The 20,716-nt window shown below is 37.9% G+C and overlaps 1 protein-coding gene across 2 annotated transcripts in view; it reads right to left on the bottom strand.

Moving 5' to 3' along the window:
• Positions 1 to 20,716, bottom strand: part of sulf2b (sulfatase 2b) — a 119,769-nt gene that overhangs the window by 61,077 nt on the left and 37,976 nt on the right. For both annotated transcript variants that reach the window (XM_088937404.1, XM_088937405.1), the window contains exon 3: positions 10,754 to 10,815. The gene's annotated coding sequence lies outside the window, so the exon portion shown is untranslated. The remainder of the gene's footprint in view (positions 1 to 10,753; positions 10,816 to 20,716) is intronic.

The following is a 20,716-nucleotide window of genomic DNA, read 5'->3' as shown; positions in this document are numbered from 1 at the left end:
GCCTCCCAGTCAGGCCATCTGCTGCGCTTAACATGCCTGCTCCTGCCACACTGTCACACACACATCAGACGCAGAGCACAACTAATAGCAACATGAAATGAGCTCGTTTGTACGGGATCATCCCACGTGTAGGAATTGCATCAGACTCCACAGATTTTGACACTCTTTCTGGTTTGCTTTGCACAGTGGGAATTTTTATAAGCAAAGTTAATATATGTCAATGAAAATTTTCCACTCTATCGCTGAGATTTCAGAATGTGTAAATAGATGTTTGGTAGCAGGGAATTAAGAAGCTGGGATTTGCAACACTCTGGACAAAGTTTAATTCCCACAGATCTCTCTCCCTCCGATCCATAGCTGCTATAGGCTGGTTGTCTATATTAATGTTGTTAAATCAGACTAGTAAACATTCTTAGGTCTTTCCAAAGAAAGTTACAGTATATCAAACTATAGTGAAAGAAATGACCTTCCATTCAATTTCCTTTATAGATCAGTTCTGGTGATTAACAAAAAGACACTAAACTCTATTTTTTCATTTCAGCTCAGTTAATTTTTTTATTTTTTAAAACACTATATGCAGAATTGCTTTCTTCTACTCCAGAGATCCCATGCGTCCAGGAACTGAGTGTGATGACTTTGTGAATTGAAGGTTACACATGGATCAATGGAGGACTGCAGGGCCACTAGGATAACGGGGGAAGTAGGGGTCAAGAGGGTCTCAAGAGGGTCTTCAGAGACTACTGATGGTCAGATCTCTAGAATGTGAGGCTCTCAGCCTGTGTGTTTAAGGGAAAGGTCATGGGTAACTGGCTAGGCCAAACAAAATAAAATAGAACTGACATGCATCTTAAAATGTCTATTGACTTTATATACCGAAGGGAATGCTAAAAAAAGAATGCAACTGTTCAAGCACGCAAAACATTCCAGTGCCATGAAGAATCTGTGTTGTGGTACTGAATATACTTGAAAAGATCAATTATTTAAAAAATCATACAGTAGCTAATACTGTTGTGTATTTATGTTAAATGCTGTTGTGGACACGTGTGCATTTTTTACTACACAGTTTCAAAGCATGAGCATTCTTGATCTGCAATTCTGATATAAATGCAACATAAGGGGTACTATAACTTATTATCGCAAAGAATTCTGATACCTTTTGAAATAATAAATCATTTAACTGGATAGGGAGGTTTCTGAGGCAAAGCTAACAGGACCCCTAATATGTCTTATAATTTCCATGATGAGTACTTACCTTTTTCACAGTATCAAGTAGCAATACCATTACCTGAAAAACAATTCTCTGACTAAAGAATGGGTTCATAATTATGCTGCTTCCTGGCCAGGTGCCAAACAGAAACGAACACAGCCCTGTTGGGTTCCATTAGCACTGAGAGACTAGTTAGAAAAAAGGATAAAACAAAACCTCTAATGTAGCCACTGCACTGGGTGAGCTCTCCCTTCGGAAAAACCACAAACAGTGTCAAGGTCAGCACTGCTGCGTGACACAAACATTTCAAATTAAGCCTACGTTATCTTCCTGTCAAAACAAGCCGGCCTGCTACGTGGGCTCAGCTTACTCAATCCTTACTCCCATGGCAACCCAGAGTTTTGAAATGACACTAACCTCCAAGATGTGCCTCCTACTGTATATTTGTCACCTCAACAGTCCCAGACAAGCCAAACACAAGTGCTTGGCCAGATTTCATTGAAAGCAACATGGACAAACAAATACCAGTACAAGCCTCTTAGAATGTGCAATATAGAAGTTACTGTTTCCCCACATTCTAAATGAGTCTTAAGGCACAATTTAGCAGTTATATTTTTTGCGAAAGCTAAAAAAAAACTTTGTAAGACTATTTTTTGCCTGACACACTTAAAACGGCTATTTTCTTGCTTGACATATTACCCTTCGACAAAATGCCACTTGATAACTTGGAGGATGATATTTATAATTAATGAAATACACCCCCAGCCAGACTGTCATCAGCAGAAAGGTAAAAAATGGAAATAAGACAGGAGTAAAGTTTGTAAGTCATCTGAATTCCATTAATGCTGCATTATGATAGGCGAATACTAAATAGCTATCAATCTTAATATCGATCCTGACAGAGCCTTCCTCCAGACATGACTATGGCATCACAAAACGAATGAGACCGTCTGCCTGTGGAATTAATCCGTCAATTTATTTTCGTAAGCTATAAATGTCTTCCTTCTCCTTAAAATAACAGAAACTAAAATGAGGTGGGTACAGTAACAGTGCTTTTTAATTGGAGAGTGCGCTTCTTAAATAATTGCATTATTAAAAAGACTTCTGACATGTTTAAAATGAATCACCTTAAAAAATATTCCCATTTGTTTACGAGGCCATTTTGCAGCCTTAATGCAGCATGATAGCATCGGTCTGCTCACTAGTGGTGATCAACATGTTGTGCAGCACTGTAATTCAAAAGGTATCTCTTCAGAGGCAAGATTTCTTCTTATTTGACTTGTTATGCCCAACCGTAAGAAAAGAGAAGCCCATCATTTACATGATCACTGTCAGGACAAACGAGGAGCTGCTACCTGAGAAGACAAGGACGCTGATTTTAATTGGGCTTGGTCTAGACTGTACATTGAGGGGAAGAAAGGTCAGTCCATCAGACTTTTCAGAATTGAATCTTGTTCATGTGCTCACTTACCATACAATTATCTCTGAACCTCCTGTAACTGTAAATGGCAAAAGTAAGAGAAAATTCCATAATTATATCAATATAATTATGTTACTGTGTCCCCTGATTTAAATGACTGGAGGTCTTGGTTTCAGAATTAGCTTTTTTTATCTTACACATACAGTTTCCTCCATTCATACCAGAATTGGGATAACAGTTGGATATCATGTCTTTGTTAAATGCTTTAGCAATGTTAATCATAAATGCATTGCAGAGAGCAATATCATATCTGTCTAAAATCTACACTACCATTCTGCTCTGTTGAAGGGCAATGGAAACCTCAGGAAGTATATGGAGGCTTCTGAAGGTTTCCTGTTTTCCTGGGGTACAAAAGGAGGCAAAAGATGGAAAACATTTAGTAGCAGCATGAATCATTTTGATTAAGGTCAGAGAGCTCTTCAAATACTGCAGGCAAATGATCATTGACCTCCACAGTTCGGGGGATAAAAAAATCTACAAAAAGATGAATCTACAACTTGCTCCTGCAATGTCCATCATTAAGGTATTTGTTTTAATGTTACACTACTCAAATTGCTGTGTGACATTTATTTTCTAAGCAAGAAACATTATTCTGTCTGAGTTTATCTGTTATTTAATGTTTTTTTTCCTATTTCATCAAAGGTTATGGATACATTTGGATGGCACTATATTTGCCAAAAAATTGCAGCTGTTAACAAAGGATATCAAATATAAGAAAGTCAAAAAAATCTTTGTGACAAACTCCTCACAGTCTAGAACACTGCGTAAGAAAACTGCAGAGACTGACAGCTAATTTAAGTATATGAGTTTAAAAGAGGGCAAAAAATATTTGTAACTGCTCATACTTGTGAAAAATATTGAAATTTGTGGCACATAGTATATACTGTATATATAAAATGTAATCAGCATACCCATGACAAAACACAAACCAATTCTGGGATCTTCTACTTGGTAGCACAGTGTAATCATATAAGGATTATCAACAGGAGACCAGGGATATGAAGGGATTTCCATTGCTGTGCCTTTACTGAAATCCATTACACAATCCTACAGAAGCATCTGAACTGAATTTCTAAACTGCAGCTGAAGCAACTGCAATGTTTTGTTATATCTGTGAGCTTGACCTCGTGCGTGCCATTGCACATCATGGAAATAAGAAACTATAATTGAGCGAGAGAATGTAATTTGTATTTCTTCCATTCGGTTACAGCGCCAAACCCCCAAAGGATACAAAGTAAAGCTGTGGAGCTTAACCATTTAGATTTCCATGCATTTCAATAAAGTTTCCAGGACTGATAAAAAAAACAAACAGATAAAATCGTTCTCTATGGCCAGATGGTGTCAGATCAGGACTGGGTCATATGTCACTAATTTGGGATTCTCCCAAACATTTGTGAGCAAAGAGGTGCTGAGGATGGGTGTTCTTGGAAAACCATCAGGTCCTGTGACTCCCTGGGAGCCTACAGGCTTGCAATGACAGCTGTGAGAGGTGAGTGGGCTCTAGAGGCATGTCTGCCCTTGCTCATTCTCTTTGTGCAGAAACATGAGACAACTGGTGATTCTCGACTGGTTATACAGAATGAAAAATATAGAACCTGTAAAGAATCACTCCTAGCTTAGGACATATCTCATCTGCGTATGGTTAATTTATAGTATAATTTACTATAGAAAAGGCCAAGTCCTGTGACCATTCAATTATAAATCAAAACTCAGGATAAAATATTTTTTTTCTTTTAGTAAACATCTTTCCATTTACAGGTAAAAGACGTTCATTAAATGATTCTGTATTGGCTGTCATTACATAGGACCAGGAGTAGAATACATACTCAATACACAGAGATGTTGTTTTGTTATAGTCCAATTCTTTTACAGTAACGTAACTGAACCAATATCCCATTTAAGAGCAATCATTAGTCTCCTCATTCTGTCAGTAGATAAATCCGGAGCCTATCAGGTTTTTTACTACCTCATGCGAACTGGCAATGTTCCATCACAATGTGAAAAGGATGTTTGTTCCAAACTGTGAAATATACCTGTGGATGCTTGGATTCATTTATCATTCCTCAGTTATTAGAACACTACACACACAATATAGCTCATTACCTTGATGAAAATTAGCCACAGAATGATAGGTTGGCCTTTTCTGGAGAGAAAAATTACACAGATTGGTACCAGCTGTTGATCAGGAACTAATTCTCTTAATCTTCATTTACAGTTTGCTGCCTTAATACCAAATGTTGTGCAAATTAGCAGACTCTTCATTCACTATATACTGTATATACAGTACTGTACTATATACTGTATTGTATATATTGTATTATTGTATCATTTCGTTACACTGTGCTGTGTTGACTGTGTTAAGCTGCTGTTGCACTGCAATTTCCCTCATGGGATTAATAATCTATCTAGCAATGAGTATACATTTGTAATACTTTATGGCTACATATAGATATGAGAATCTTGGGCAATATTCAGCATCGTTCCTCTGGAAAAAAGACATTTACTGTTCTGAAGGAAGAAAGTTTCAGTCACCTCCTCATGCACACTCTCATTCAATATTACAAATAGTTCCATTTTATAAGGAAATAAATATCCACAATTCTAATTCTAACAATGTCGGTAAGGGAACTCTTCCAAGTCATATAAATAAACTCAGGGGCTTGTTCAAGACCCCCACCTATTGTCACCTCCAAAAGACTTAACTACAACATGAAATAATAGGAGTTCACACAGTTTTGCATAGCTATTTCTGGAGCTTAGCCAGGGTAACGTCTTCACACCTCAGTCTGCTACAGATCCTATTTCATGCTTCATTCAAAGCACAGATTAGCAAATGGGTTCACCAGGACTGCACATAGTTCTGTTCTAGCAATAATTACCAACACTAAAAGGTTGAAGACCTGAATGGATTTTTTTTTCTCTTTTAGAAATTATTTTTCTTATTGCAATTTAAAGAGTGTACAACCAAATTTCTCTTTGCTTAACCAAGCAAATCACAATGCAGCAATCAATGAATAATTAAACATTAGGTTACAGAATAGTAAGAGGCCCGCATGTTAGTCATGTTTGTATTTTTGCTTTACGAGACAGTCGAGCTGTATTGAAGATGAATGTGCGTACAAATTATATTTTCAATCACTTACAATGAATGGAATTGAGTAGGCCAGCTGAATGGCAGACAGTTACCAGTACTTGCTGCAAGTGTTTAAATAGACGATAATTACAATTTAAACTAATTAAAGCAAATGCCTTACCAGTATGCAGTTATGTAGGCAAAATGGCTGTTTAGTGAGACCCCAGCTGTTCAACTGGTCCTTTCTTGGATGAAGCTGAGTTTTGAACTGGTTCAATACAGGAGTTATGATTTTTATTTCAGTGAAAATGCTGTAGAGCTTTTGCTTAAGAAAATAACATTTACATCTCTTGCCTGCCAAGGTGTCAAACACACCAAAAAGACTGTAAGGAATCTGAATACTGACTTATTTGTATACATAGGGTTTAAATGAATGGAAGAAGTCATGAAAATGATCCAGAATCCACTCCCTGGAATTTTATACTTTATTACTTTTTTCCCCTCTTACGTATGAAGTCATTAGTCCACAGACCCAGAGTTTAGCCAACTAAATGACTTCTTAATTAGTGGGGCAGTGATGCGCCCTGGCAATGCCAAGCAGTCGTTCAGGGTTTCCTGTCATGTGACTTGTGAAAACACAAACTAAGGCAGATGGGGAACGCTGTGCTGATCAGGCAGTCTCGCCAGATGGTTCAACCCCTAAGATCATTCTCACAGGTTGCCAAATAATCTGTCAGCTAGCTTGTCATATGTCTACATGTAAAACAGTAGGAGAAGAAATATACCAGAGATTAGGTATGACTGTTTTACAAGGCAAACCAACTATGATGCCTGTTAAGAGCAGCCCAACCCACTGCTGCTGAAGAAGAAAGTAATGAGTGACATAAAACATTATCACAGTACTACTATTAATATTCATAATTGAGATGATAATGAACACGCTAGTACAATATTACAGAGTTATAAAATTGTTTCCCATTATTAAGATTGAAAATGTGGCCAAAATTACACAGTATGTTAGTCTATATGACAGAAGAAAATGACAGATTTGCTCCAGCTGCAGTTTTTCAACTAAGGGATACATTACAGATGTACTGTATTATCAACACAGGAATACAACAGGTTTTTAAGAACTACTATTATAAACATACTGAAAACAATTATTCTAAAGAAACTGCCAGCTCAAATCAAATCTTTCAATTATTTTAAGGACCATCAAATGAGCAGGACACAGCTTCTGGCTCTCACTCCTTACTTCTAACTATGCTGCAGTATCAACAGAGTACACTGTGCTACCAAGCAGCCACCAGTCCTCTGCCAGTGGAGTCTGATTGGCACTCCTGTCACTTGGCAATCGTACACTGGGTTTATGGAGGCCTTCAAGCTAGGCCTAATATTTCAAAGCCTGGTATCTCCTGCTGTCAAACCATTTTGTAAGCACCAAGTGGGGTAAATCAATTAGACTTGCTTCCAATAGACTCTTTTCAATTATTTTTAAAGGTAATAGAAAAAGACAGGTGGGGGGAGGTCTGGGGGAAGTGTGGGCAAGAAAATTCCCTGTGCGGGAGAAAACCACAAAGCACCCTGTCACTGAATCTTCCAAGAAGAGATATCAACTGATTTCAAAGAAACCCAGATACGCTTCTGCTTTGAGCAAACTGGGCATGGAAAATACTGATGCTGGGGTAAGCGTCTGAGGTGTGAGTACCTTACCACCACAGACCCAGACAATGAGGATGCCCTCAGTAATGAAAAGAGCAGCATCACGCAGTTGTCATCCGGTTCTTTTTGTTCCATTCCATTCTGCAACTTAATTTCTAGCCCCTAAGAAACTGTAACCAGTGCACTGATAATAATGCGTATTTTGTAAATGCAGCTGTTGATGCAATCCTAGGGCAAGGCTAAAGGCGGCTCATATGTTTCATTTTGTTTTGCCGTTTCTTTGGACTGCTGTTACATTGCTGTTCTACGAATCAGAGAGGCAATTTAAAATGCCAATGCAGAAATAACCGACATGAGCTGCCGCTGAATGTTTCCTATAGCTGAATATTGAAAAGGGGGAGAAACACTGCTGTTTTTTACATTTAAAACGGACTAAAGGAAACGAGAAACAGCTGGAACCATGGTAAACGGCACTGTTTTGAAGGCGTTGTGTAGACAGGTCATACCTCCTGTTGTTCTCACCACTTCCCTTTGGTTAAAGCCATTTCCGTGCACTGGGCAAGGTACTGTATATGAGAATCTTACCCAGCTCAGCTTTGTAGAGAGGAAGCCAGCGGGGGCCCCCCTTTGCGAGAGAAAGTGTGAACAAATGCAAAACAGCATGATCTGCAATAGTGGCCCTGCTAAGCTGAGCAGACTCTCCTTCGCACAGCTCTCTGTGACACTGCAGGGCTAGCAGCTACCCACTTGGTACGAATCTGTAATATTCCGTACCTAACCAGCACCCAGCAAACTTCCAAACCAGAACGGGCAACTTTCCAAAATAAACCCAGCAGACAACAGTTGCCAACAGAGGGGAAAGAAGATCACACATGTAAACCTGAGGTCAAGATAAGACAAAGTCAGGGTTTGGGAAACATCCCAGAAGAATATGATACTTTGTACAACACATCTAAACTCCTGTGATTTTTCTAAGAGAGCTTTTTTTTTCTAAAACTGTTCTTTAACAGCTAGATTTCCTCAGATAGCAGTAAAGGATTATTTGGTGAAGAGTTTCATTCTTGTGTACCACAGTGCAAAATTTTAGTACAATTCCTATCCGCTGTTTATAAATACGAATTAGTCTGCTGTCTAAAATATTGTTTTTTCTGGATTCATGGACCTGATCATGTTATTTTGTAGGAAGGAAATGTAACACCTGGCCTTTTGTATTCTGTACAACCAAGGACGTCAAGCCTTCGCAAACATGGTTGAGCTTAGTCGTATTAATCTAAAAAAACTAATAAAGATGGAGGAGGGAATGTGGAGTCGTGCCATTATATCATTTTTGCATTCTGAATCTGAAGTGAACATTCACATTTTAAAGGATTGCATTAGTGCTTGGCTATGAGAGACCTGAACAGCATCTCACAAATTGATTAACAGTGCAGTTATAAAGAACAAACATATACAGTAATTCTACCATGAGCAAATAAAACCTTAAAAAATGTCAGCAAATAGGTCTACAAAATTTGATATTCTGCTAAAAAAGCACATTTTTATTCTGCAGAAACACAATTCATTTATCAATCCAGTATTGTTGCAATTCAAGAAGTTTGAAAATGCTCATTTGTAAACCACAATTCATTTTACTAATAGTTCACCAAGTTAAAGGGACCAATGATTTTTTTTATATTTGCTTCAACATTTTTTAATAGTCTTTTCTGGAAAATGGCAGTTATTAAACTATTCCTTTCATTATCAATTTAAAATTTAAACTTTAGAAACAGGTACAAACAAGAAAGCTTTCTACTAATAATTTGTATAATATATATTCTCACACATTTTAGATATAAATGAGGACAATCATCCACCATTTATATCATTCCAGTAGAGTTCCTGCAACTTTTTGTCTTTTATTTAATAACAATTTTGTGTCCAGCAACTGTACATACACTCCCTTGTTTTGATAGAAGACTTTCTATAGCTAAAAATCTTGAGTATAGCAACTCGCTTCTACAAAACTTTCTATGTTACTGACTTTGGAATGAGCCTCTTTTACTTGTACTTCTGTTAAAATTATTTTAATTCTTTCTTTTTCATTTTTACTCTCAGTGCAAAAAAACAAAACAAATTTATAGCTCGGCATTTCTAGTTGTCATTCAATCATGAATGTCTGTGACAGGAAACCAGGCATGCATTATGATTCATACTGTGTCCATGTGAGCCTGAACGTGCGGAAGACAGAGACAGGGCATACAGGAGAGAAAGCAGTAATGCATCGACAACAGATTCTCTCCATCTCAAATCTCAGAAGAGCCAGAACAATAATGCACAGTATCCTTTAATCTTTCACTGGGGTGAACAGGTGTTGACATTTATGAGAGGAATAGCCACTGTGCTTTTCATTCTCAATTGGTGGCTTTCCTTACAGCCAGGAACAGCTCTGTAGATATCAGCTAAAATCCATCAATGCTGTGCACAAAAAAGAAAATGCAGCCGAAACATCACCTGTGTGACAAATGCAGATTAAGCAGAATCATGTTTTGTGTGGTAAATAAGAAACGTGATGGTTGAGAAGTGGAACTCCCAGCTTGTTTAGCAAATATCATGTAGCTGGAGGCCTCTAATCACAGGAATTCCCTGGGGTGTTAGAAGAAGCCGGATATCAGAGCATTGTTTCCAGACATAATTACTTTTGCTCTTTATATTTTTATGACTCAGTGCCTAGAGCTCCATTTCATGCATTGAAAAAGATGCAAATACATTCTGCATTAGGTGGAACAGCATAAACAAAGAATAGCGAGTATCTGTTTGAACTTGTTCAGAAAGAAACTACTTAATAAGTTGTTAAATATTTTAGCATATGCAATAAATATCAGTATGAAGCACCATATCTGATTAAATCTTACAAAGTAAATATTTTGATTGTACATGTTTCTGTGGCTAAGGATCTGCGCCTGTGGCTGGAAGGCTGTTAATGGCTGTGTACGGAATGCATCCCACAGATGGAACTCCGAGTGCCAATCCGAAGGTGTAAATCAGGGCGTTCGCACAGGTCTGACATACGGATCAAGCTTGAAAGGACCTCAGAAAAATCAATAGCAATCACCACTCTTCCACAGATTACTTACAGTAGGCTACATGAACATGTGAGCAGAGGCAGACTTTGGCTTAAGCTATTTTGTGTGCGTCTGTGTGTGCAATATATGAACCACCAAATGTTCCACTGTATAGGCTTACAGAAGGAAAAAAAGCAGAACTCATTTCTTCATATTGTTAATATACAGTACCGCGTGAGAATCGTCTCTTTATCCATAAAACATGGGAGCTCAACTAAAACTCAGCTGACCTGGTCCGAATACAAGACGATTCTTCAGTCCTCTTTTCTGTTCCGTGTACAATGACCCAGGTCTGAAAACACAAATATGAACGTATATCAATAACAATAAATGGGGATAATGCCATTCTTGCAAAAACAAATATAACAATTCAACACCTTGGCACCTCATCAATGTAAACATAAAATGCCTCTAACATTCCAGTTTCTTTGTTTTCTTCACAGGGCAGACTTGATAAAATGAGGCGGGACTTTTCTATCGCTGCTTAGAAATGGTGAGGAGGAAGAAAAAAAAGTGACATTTCAGAACCAAAAAGCTTGCAATGGCGTCTTAGTGAACAATGTAAACTCCTTTTCCTATACAATGAGTCTTTTGAATGGCTTTACAAGAAGACAGCAGATGTGACAAATCGGTGCCACAATATTGGCCACAATAAACAGGCCCATTAAACTTTATGGCCAAACTGATGACTGTGGGTCTCACTGCTGATTTACTGTCCCAAGTACTGTGTGATGTTGATAGGGACACTTGGCGTAGTGTGTTTCATACCCCATATTTTTTACTTACAGTAAGTCCACACATCATCCATTCATTTGTTCAGGTGATATTCTCAAGTGTTGTGTTATGCCATTTGCCCTACGATTACAACACCAAAAAACATCTTGTGCTTAATTTCTTCTGTTATAATCCTGTTACCAAAAAACAAAAAAATCAGAAAACAGGCACTTCCTGTAATTCAGTTATTCTAAAACCAAGCCCAGAATCGGCCAAAGCTGTCAAAATTTTGAAGCAGTGGATCCTCTAAACTGGCTCTGTGTGCCAGTGTAACAGACAGCTCTAATCATATCCAGGAAAGGCTGCTTCTCCTTGCTTTCAATTTTAGTAGTTTTAAGAGTACTCCAGAGAATACCTAAGAATACTTAGAAGTTGCACATCTGAACACCTGAACCCAGTGCTTTTAACACAAAATTTAGTCCATACTGATGCATTGGGTATAATATATATAATGTATATACTGTATATATATGACCTTTTCCAGCTACAAAGTTAGATATCAGAGTAGGCACTGCTAGTGTTCATTGCTGCAAGTTAAGAAGACATCTGATTTAATTTAATGGAGATGAATGTTTTCCAAATAAAAAGACCAGAAAGCAGTCCTTAGGTGCAATGGCAGCAAAGCTGAATAAAAGGTTTTCAAAAGGGACATCGCCAACGAGCATGTGGAGTTTCGAGAAATGACTGTTGATCATATTAACCAAGTTGCTCTTGCCACAATGAGCTGGCTTGGCTTTTTGAATTTATATCTTATTGGCTGAATTATATCAAGTTGTTATTCTGTGCTTTGCTCATCTTGGCTACTACATTCCACTGTGGCCTTTAATTGTTTTGTGGGGATGCAAGAATGACCCTTGGACAATCTGTAAACAGAAAGATCCAGATCTGAAATGTGCATTAAAAAATGAAAGAATTCAAGGATTTCAACATTGCGGAGCTTAAAAGCCAAGTTTAACAGTGAATATCCACCCATCCATTTTCTAAGCAGTTCATCCAATTCAGGGTCATGGGGGAGTTGGAACGTCTCCTGAAAAGCAAGGGGAGCAAGGGAGAATACACCTTGCAGAAATGCTATCCACTGAGCCACTGTGCGGCGCAGCAGTGAATATGTGCATCGTATATTCATACCAAATTTGAAGACCACCTTACAGTTTAACTTACAGTATAGTGTCAGGTCGGGCAAAGGCTACTAGGCAGAAATGAGAAGTTCTGATAGTACAAACTGCAAAATAAGTCTTTCATAGTAACAGATGCAGAATTTGCTTCTTAAAAATACAAAAAAATGTATCTGCCTACAAATAACCTATAAAATGTATTTTTTACGTATATAAAGCAGCTGGCCTCCCTCTTCTTGTATTTTGAAATGTTATGGTCCAGTATGAAAAGCTTGCACTCAAACTGAGGCCTATCAGTTTGGTGTTAATAGAAGATATCGTTCGATTTGTTTGCTTTGTTTGCTGACAATGTGAAACATCCTCCCAAAGTGAATAAAACTGCTTATTCCTGGCAAAAGTTACAGCACTCCAGAGTGTATCCCAAAAGCGTAGGGTGCAAGATGTAATTAGGACTGCAGTCCATGACAGGCCACATGCAGTGACAAACACACACAAGTCTACAAAAGCAGAACCATCTGTTTGGTTTTCTGTACATAGGTCTCAGTTTCAGAAATAATCTATTTTATGTGTATTATTTCTCAGAAATATAGCAAACAATTTTATTTCAGCTTGGTTTAAAGGTGTTGCTTGCTCCAAGGTGTCTAAACAGCTGATTAGTTGTCAATTAATTACTGTATGTATATTCAAAGGTGTGGTGACACTCTGTTATACACCCACATTAGAAGCTTTCTGGCACAGGGCAAATGCCATTTTCTAACCATCTCTTAATGCTGTATGCAGGAGTGGAAGCTGATTTTTATGAGCAAACAGTTTACATAAAGGCTCATTAAGCTAAATTAAGAGTTTACTGGGACAAAAAAAAAACAGGTGATACAGAGGTAACTCTAAAATCAGCATTGTAAAACATGAGTTTTTATGTTTAGATACAGTTTGAAATGTGGTAATTCCAGACTCAGGGAAGTTTTGTTTTGGACATGTGTGTTTAAACATTTTTAAATACAATATCTAAGCACAGAAAGAAGCAAGAGTGTAATGTGTTTAGCATTTGTTGAGTATTTTCACATAAAGCCTAAAATATATGGAAGGCACAGATTTTTCATCAACTTTTACATGTACTGTACTTGTGCTATACAGTACATTGATTTCATTCCGTCTCTGTTCTGGCTGATTTCTACCTCAGTTAGCCTTTTCCAGGTCAGTGTCCCTTTAGTTTCCTGTCACCTGTATGTTTCTGAAGTAATGGCTATCACAGGAAAGAGGGTTGATAACATAAGTACTGCTTTTTGGGTGTGACAGCTATTAAAACATTCAAACTACTGTATGTGAGCAATGGAACATTTTGTATCCTCATGGCCATTGCTAACTAAGGCATTTATCTCCTGTGCTATAGGCTATAAATTTTCCTCATTTATTAAGTATTTCCCAACATGTTTTCATTTTATCTTTCTAGATTTGAAGGTGGTCTGAAGCCCTCATCATTTACCCAGCTTTCAAGCTGTCACCTCTGTCTCACCTGGCCTTCCCTCTGGCGACAGTAAAGATTGATTGCATTATGACTGCTGGCTAAAACTGGCTTGCAGCTTCTGTTCCTCTTCCCAGCATTGACATATAATTCACTCTTTTGAGGAGACTTACTTTTTTTCATATTTCTAAGGTTAAAGAGCTCCTCAAAATCCAATACCCATCCTGCAGATCATGGCAATATTCTAAAAGAAGGTAATTCAATGAAGTGCATTTTGAAACAATGTACAGTACAAGTACAAGAACTTCCATCTTTGTTCCTATAGATAGCAGAATTATTGCAATGTAGCATTATAATGGGTTCTGCGTGTACAGGATTTATTATAAACCACTTTTTCTCATTAACAGGCTTGACAAATTCCTAAATACATTTTAAACGTTGTTTCAAAAAGGGAACATATCCAAAGTAGAAATGAAAAAAAATCTTCAAAATTTTTTATCTCATATATTAAAGGAGATTAAAATCAAATTCTTAAAAGATGTATCTCACAGTATGCCAATCTCATTAACTGGCAAAATTCATCCGCTTGATTTTCATCCATCATGTTACAATACTTCAAGACTGCATTTACAAACATGACATTTCTAAAGTTGATAAAACAGGGAGATATACATAAAATGGGTACATCACTTCTTAGCAATTGTTTTTGTTAGGAGAATATAAAATGCTGTACATACAGCACAAGCTTTCGTCTTATACCAAATAGCCTATGAATTGTGTTGCTTTTGTTCAATAGCATTTACAAGAAAACTCTCTGCATTCATGAATTTAAGGGAAATTATAGTAAACCAACACAGTGGTAAGAGTCTTCTAGAACAGTGGCTCTCAAAGTTCTATGGTCCGCGGACCACTTACACCTACAAGTCACCACTTACAACTTACAAGTCACATATGCGGTGGACCACCTATGCCTACGTCCACTTCTTATCCTGTCAAAATCATCACCTATTAATGTACTAAAATTAATATTGAATTAAATTTTATGAAAGTACTAACATTTTTACGAACAAAATTGCACATTTTGCAAATGTTTTTATTACTTAAAAAGTTAATGTGAAGAATGGAGTTGCGTAGACTTGCTTTAAGAAAGATGACTAGGTCAGCCCGCAGACCACCTGGCGCACGCTCACGGACCACCAGTGGTCCACAGACCACACTTTGAGAACCACTGTTCTAGAACATCATGTGCAGTGATGGTCTCCAATTTAGAACCAATGATGCTCTTGGATCAATTCAAAGAAGGGTAACAAGGTTAATACTTGGCCTTAAAGGAATGTATTGCACACAGTGCTACAAGAACTTCAGTCTTGAATATAGGTGATTGCAGGGGAGACATGATAAATAATGTCAAATAATCCTAAAAGGATTTGACAAATTCTACTAAAACAACCACTTCAGCTACAAAGGCAGAATTAGAATCCAAGGATCCAATAATTAAATTACTTGTACATTTGGACTGAAAGCATTTTGGGAGAATGGAAGAAAAGTCCAAACCTGTTGTTGAATCTACCTTGTATGTTATTTGATTACGTTGTGCAAAATAAAATTTTCTTGCCGGTTTAATTGTTGCAAAAACAGCTATAATTCTGGTTAACTCCTAATAATATACTATAACAGGCTGGACTGCTTATGGGAAAAGAGATGTTGAAACTGGAACAGTTCACAACCACAATCAATTCTATTCATGGTACTACAAATTCAGGCCTGGATTGTAGCCCAGCTGTCCTCTTATATACTGTATTTCACCAACATGACCCACCCCACACTTTCTTCTCCTGTTTTTATAAACAAGCCTCAATATACCATGTCTGGAGTTTTGTTCTCATTCTAGCTTGCTTCCTGTTTTTATTTTGGGCTTCACTGTTTATCAATGGCATTCATGTTCATAAAATAAAAAATGTATAAATAATTGAATATAAAGTGGAAAGAAACATTTAACATATAACATTTAGCCAAAAGATGTGTTAGGCACCCTTGAAATATTACTGGCAATTCTGTACCATATATTCAATGAACACAAGAGAAAATTAACACTCTAATGCCATCCGGTGTCTGTGAGATGTTTTATACACCTATATATATTTCTTCACTTATCTGTATAACTCACTGAGAAGAGGTAAATAAGCCCTTCGGTAGTTAAAGACAAGTTGAAATGGCAAAGATGTGTTTAATGAAAAAAGTGTTTGATAAGTCGTGGCCTTTAGTCAGTATAAATAATGCACAACTACTGTAGATAACAACATCAGAGTAGGAGAGATGGGGCCTTTTCCCATTCTGTGAGACCTACAACCTGGATAAGTGAAGGTAACAATACATTACATCTGAGCTATACCTCCACCCCATTTATCAGTTCCCAGAGCTGTCAGTGCCTAAAGACTATTTGTCTATATGATCAGGGTATCATTTTTCTTCAAACTTTCCCTCTTATAGATATAACCAGAATCGTACCAGCAAAGAAATGCTACACAGCATCCGAAGGGTAGTATTAAATGGGAAAGAAACTGATCTTGCAAGGAGTAAGGAAGGCAGTATCACAAAACATTGCTTTTTCTGCCGACTTCACACCTGCAGCCATTGCCATGATTTTGAATAAGTCCCGAGAAGCTGTGAATGAGAATCCTGAGCAGTTGGAATGGTAGCTGCTGATCAGAACAGACAGCTCCTCAGAGATAATCATGGGTTGGCAACCAGGCTTAGCCAAGGAGCATACTACTTTGGTGCATGCTTTGGAAAAGCAATTAACTCCCTTTCGCTGAATAGATATAAGGTTAACTAAGACACACTGGGCACTTGTGCAACATCTCAATATGGAGTTTTAAATAAAAGTCTGGGAGGAGGTCAAACCCTAATCTCACCCACCCCTTGCCTTTCTATGTATAAATATTACACCTCTGGCTCGCGTTTTTACTCTTACTCGTGCGTGTATCTCTTTTTTGCATCCCTTTCTCTTCACCACCTCCGCTCAGGCAGCAGGTATTTGGCAGGAGGTATCCTCCTTCATCTTAAGGTTGGGCAACTGTCTCTCACCTCATCCAAGTGAGTTACCCCAAAAAAGCTGGCTACTTCAATCTCATAGTCTTCTCTGCTTTAATCAGGGCTTGAACAAACTCTTAAAATAAATCTGTGCAGAAAACATGTACTGTGCTATTTTGCTGTAGACGAAAAAAAGAAAAATAGAGAAAATACTATATTGGGATTAAACTGCTGGTACTTTAAATTCAGGTAAACTATTATATATAGAGAATGAATATTAATTAGCTCTTGTCACTTCACAGCACTAAGGGGGTGGAATTTTTTTCTTCTTTTGATTATTCTGACTTCTAATTTCAACTTTTGCTTATACAGAGTAAAACTTATCAGCCACAGACAGCTGTTTCTCCTATAATAGGGCTCATCAGCATGACACGTATGATAGCTATGTCACACTGATGAGCCCTAATGAGCTCAACATCATGCTCTTTACACTATAAACCTGAAAGGTGCTCCTTGTAAGAGATATATGCTTGTTGCTTTCTTGTGGCCAATTTAATTCCAGCCTTTTCTGCCCTCAAGCATACTTTCTGGATTCATGGTTCCACGACAACATTTATTGGCAGGATGGTAGTTAGATACAGTTAGTTTGAATTCCACCTGAACTTTATTTGAACACCGTTTCACGTACATAATATTGTACATGGATTTAAAAAACTGACTCCACAGCACAATAAAAATGCATCCCTAAGAAAACCAATTAATTAATGTAATTGTTATAGCTTTTCAAGTATTGTAACGGTGTTATTTATATTTGGAAGTAAATTATAATGATACAAATATATTTCGGGCTTTGTTAATAGTTTTGGGATTGTTATGGAAAGCTGAGCAAAACAGGAGGGCCTGTGTAAATAAGCAGTACTAGAGAGTGTTTAGCTAAGACCTCTGGAGGTTTAGGAAGTGCTTGACAACATTTCCCCTGAAGCGACATGCACCAGTGGGCTGCTAATGATGCCACTCTGCCTTCCAGGTCCCCTGTGAGCTGTTACCTGAGTTTCAGAAAGGCACCTTCAGTAAACAAGAGCTAATCCTGTAGCTGCTAGGAAACTGGGAGGGTCTACTGACAATCATCTGCTTCAGATGGATACTTCCTCAATATCCTGGAAGTTCATCTATGCATCTATTTGCGCATGGGTCCTCCGATGACTCTCAGTTTAGAAATCAGTGCTTTCTGCAACCTGGAAGATTTTAAATGGAGTTCACACATTCTGGAAAATCAGAATAATAACTACCTAGAGTTTTGTTGCCATCTTTTTAAAATAACATTCAGTTAGTAGAATACACTAGAAAAGAAAACAACAGTACTTAAGGAAACACAGTGGCGCCTCTGCCAAACCCAGTGTGGTAGAATGATGTGCCAGCACCTCAGGGAAGTCATATGGCAGCAGTTTTACACAACACACCTCCCAGAGCCTGGGAACCACTCTCAGAAGGAGTCCTGAGAAATGTGGCTTGACATGTTCTAATGGAGCACACCTGGAAACAAATGCTCAAGCTGAATCAACCCACTGCTACACCCTATCAGCCGTGCTTCAGTTTGCCATTCCGAGTCCAGTTAAGACAGACGCTACATCTCCTGAATGGATGTTTAAAAGAAATACAACAGAACCTGAAAACAGTAATTAAATCAAATCCAGACGGAAAAAACGTCAACACTACCACAGGTGCCATTAATCCACCAGCAGTACAATGGCTACTGCTTTTGCTTTAAACAATCCTAAAAGATGAAAACTTTGAGGTGGATAGCAAGCACTTTCCTTCAGGCATAATGCAATTAGAGAGAAAAAAAACAAGGCCGACCTAAACCTATTATGCCCCTGTACCAGGTCACTAAACATCAATTAGCCAAGTGAAAGAGGGATTAACCCAAAAGCCAGGGGTGAGAAAAGGCTTCCCTCTTTAAGGTCTGTGGTTTAAGAACATGCCTCAGTAACTCAAGACTCAGCAACTCATGAATGACTGCTTTTGAAAAAGGCTGCTGCATTGTGGGCGTGTAAATGTACAGCACATTTACATTGATTTGGGAATTTACACGGCAGCAAAAATTCAGAAATACCTTTCGAAAACAGCAGCATGTCACCTGGACCCCTTATGTTGCCAACATTCACACGTCCACCACACCCTTGCACATCCTGTTATGTATTATATCTGAGAATCTCTTGAAAATTGAAAGTACAAACCTCACCCACTGTTTTTTTGCTCAGTGGTAGAACGTCTTTTAGACTAAGAAAAACAAACTTGTTTTTGCTGAGTCTTACAAACTGTACACTAAACAAGGTAACAGATGAGTGTTCTTAAGTAACCCACTTAAACTGTGAGCTAATTAAAACTATGCTTTTTGTCTTTGTTTTTTTCCCACATCCTGTTACGCCTATATCAAGATACACCCCAGTGATTCAGTTCTCCAAGGATTTATGCTAGATTAAACAATATAAAAGGAATAAAATCCTTAATAAATACAGGCCAGTGTCTGCGTCATTCATAAATGAAGGTTTCTTTGTTGAAGATAAGTTATGGACAATGGAGGCTGCTCCTTGTTATCTTTATTAAAAAATCTGACTTACATTCACTGGCTTTATTTCTAATTTCATAGCAAACCTGATGATTTTTTTTCTGTAAGAATCAAACACCCCTGTCTACCTGTTTCACAAAAACATAGTGTAGTAACCTGTTGCCTCTGGCTAAGCAATCATGTTGACAATAATAATTGGTCTGACATCCACCTGGATTACATAATACAAAACATATGAATGACTTCAAATTACATCTCTTTTAGCCTTTGAACTCAACTAATTGGTCACCCTAGACGATGTCTTAAGCTTTCAAATAGAAACATGCTAAATAACTTGTCTAATTAGAACAACATGTAAATTAAAAAAAAACTAAGACCTTCCCTACGATTTACAGCTATAATCATTTTGTGACACAGACCTCAATATTCACCCTTTCATACTGTATACTGCAATACAGCAGTCCTTTTTCGGCCTCAGAAATTTCCAAGCTACTTGGCAATGCCCTGCCTTACTATGACAGTTTGGCTTCAAGATTATGAAAACAGAGGTAGGACAGAATGGGAGCCAAACTCAGACGGTGTGTGCTAAATAAGGGCATTCTCATTACCAGAGACACAGAGCAGTGCTTTTAAATGCAATCTTGTATGTATGCCATCGAGCAGCTTACTCTGTGTCTACTGCCCACGTCTTCAAAGAGTCCCAGAGACTGGAGTGCTTGTAAAAGTTTCCACGTTTGTTATAATTTCCATGTGCCTCTCATGTGCCAATCCCAGTACATAATCATGTCAAAAGTTATCCAAGACCGTGGCACAGTACTCCGAAATGTCATCTACCTTCACATGGCCTTTAGCTAAAGGCAGAGTGCTTATTAGGTTGCCTATTCAAACCACGTCAGTCAGTACACATCAGAAGATGCTGCACTCAATATGAATGTAGACTGCATCTATAATGAGTTGCATGCATGGAGAGAGGAGGTAAACAGCTGCAGAAAGCTGTTCAGTGCCCCATATTGCTGTCCACGGGAATATGCTCCCTACGTTCACATTTGAATGTGCATCACATTTCATTGTTCCACAGCGTGCATGCTTCATTATTCACAGTTAGTTTAAAAGAACAATTAACTTTATAGGCACCTTACACCTTCTGTACTTACCCCTGTTTAAAGCTGCATTATGCTTACAGTAAGAAGGTGGCTAATGCAATTCATTAGAAAGGATTAAGTACAAACAATCTGTAAAG

This window comes from Atractosteus spatula, chromosome 19 (assembly GCF_055471065.1).
Source record: "Atractosteus spatula isolate fAtrSpa1 chromosome 19, fAtrSpa1.hap1, whole genome shotgun sequence".
Taxonomy (NCBI): Eukaryota; Metazoa; Chordata; class Actinopteri; order Semionotiformes; family Lepisosteidae; genus Atractosteus; species Atractosteus spatula.
Note: the sequence above shows the minus strand (reverse complement) of the source record. Positions and strands in the feature narration are given on the sequence as shown.